This window comes from Xiphias gladius, chromosome 18 (genome assembly GCF_016859285.1).
Source record: "Xiphias gladius isolate SHS-SW01 ecotype Sanya breed wild chromosome 18, ASM1685928v1, whole genome shotgun sequence".
NCBI lineage: Eukaryota > Metazoa > Chordata > Actinopteri > Istiophoriformes > Xiphiidae > Xiphias > Xiphias gladius.
In genome coordinates this window covers 927,213-928,664 of record NC_053417.1, presented here as the reverse complement: position 1 = coordinate 928,664, position 1,452 = coordinate 927,213, and the positions used below count along the sequence as shown (strand labels likewise).

The following is a 1,452-nucleotide window of genomic DNA, read 5'->3' as shown; positions in this document are numbered from 1 at the left end:
TTAGGGGTGCCTAAAGAGGCCTATCCATGACATCTCACAATGTGAAAGTGTTGGACACAGCAAACAAAATATTAATGATTTTAGATATTTTAGATCCTTTCCAGTAGTGGATGAAAAAAAGTGTTTGTCCTGATGGTGATAGGACCAGGAATGTGCTCAGCTGTGGCAGTGACGGTTTTCAGCATGGAATTTCTGTAATAATCATTATCAAGATTTTTTTAGGGAGCATGGGCCTTTCTGCCCTTTAGATTGATAGATAGATCTATATATACATCTATCTTTCTATGATAATGATGTTATGGTTGGCATGATTAGGTATATTAAAATGTCAAAGTATTATGATATGACCACAAATCCTGTTGTATGCTCTCTTTCTAATGAGAAATTGAGCACCAGTGCTGCAGTACATCTCATCACTGACCTTGAGTGAAGAAAACAAATTGTAGTTTTTACTATGAGTCACTGGGAAACAGCAGACATCTGCAGGTAGAAAAAGTTTGGCTGATGAAATATTACATGAGGAAGAGTAATGCGGACAGAGATCCATCCTGATTGCATCTTCCACACTGTGCAACAAACTATGAAATCATGATCAAGTTTCCTATCAGAAAAAGGATATGTCATTTCCATGCATACACAGTCCTGTTTACTCCTGGAGTAGGCTAATGTGATTTTGATATGGGACAAACCTAACTAACTCTAACTACTGGAATGATTGCTTTGAAATTTTGCACCGATATTCGTGCTTCCCACGAAAGTACATTGGTGTACATTGGTGCCACCATCCGGTAAAAATTTGTGTTTGTCCAGTACTGGTTTATGACCAAAAGCTGCAAACTAATTGCATTGCCATCTACCTCAGCTGTACATAGTTTTTGGTGATAAACAGCAAATGTTAGCATCTTAACATTCAAGATGTGTGTCTTGACATTATATCTGCTTAATATTAGCATGTTAGCATTCTCATTGTCAGCATGTTAGCATGCTAGCATTATTGTTAGGACCACTGTGCCTAAGTACCATGTGTGCTTTGGTTTTGATGTTTATTATGATGCACATCAACTTATAAACCTTTCTGTAATAACAAGAACAGTTCATGTACCCTCATAAAAAGTAAAAGACCCAGTCAAAGCAGGAAGAGAAGATACAGTAGCCTGTGGACACTGGAGAAATTATTCATTAACATCATTCTGGCATTATAGAGTGAGGTAGACGGTACTGTATTGACTCAGATATGTGAAGAGCTGAAATAATTGTGGCTTCCAATTAACTCAAAATCTGTTTACTCACTCCCTCACATTACTCACTAAAAATGCATCACATTTAGCAGTTTCAAAAACATATATATATCCCAAAGTGAGGTGATTACTGGTGATCATATTTTTCCCAGAACAAAAGCCATATTTCGACCAGATTGAATGTTTTTGTCCCTGAAATAAGCTGCCATGCAGA

At 37.1% G+C, this 1,452-nt stretch overlaps 1 protein-coding gene across 3 annotated transcripts in view; it reads right to left on the bottom strand.

Annotated features, from left to right (window-relative positions):
* Positions 1-1,170: 1,170 nt before the first annotated feature.
* Positions 1,171-1,452, bottom strand: part of mthfr (methylenetetrahydrofolate reductase (NAD(P)H)) — an 11,981-nt gene continuing 11,699 nt past the window's right edge. For all 3 annotated transcript variants that reach the window (XM_040152101.1, XM_040152102.1, XM_040152103.1), the window contains one exon: positions 1,171-1,452. This exon is cut by the window's right edge and continues 1,235 nt beyond it. The gene's annotated coding sequence lies outside the window, so the exon portion shown is untranslated.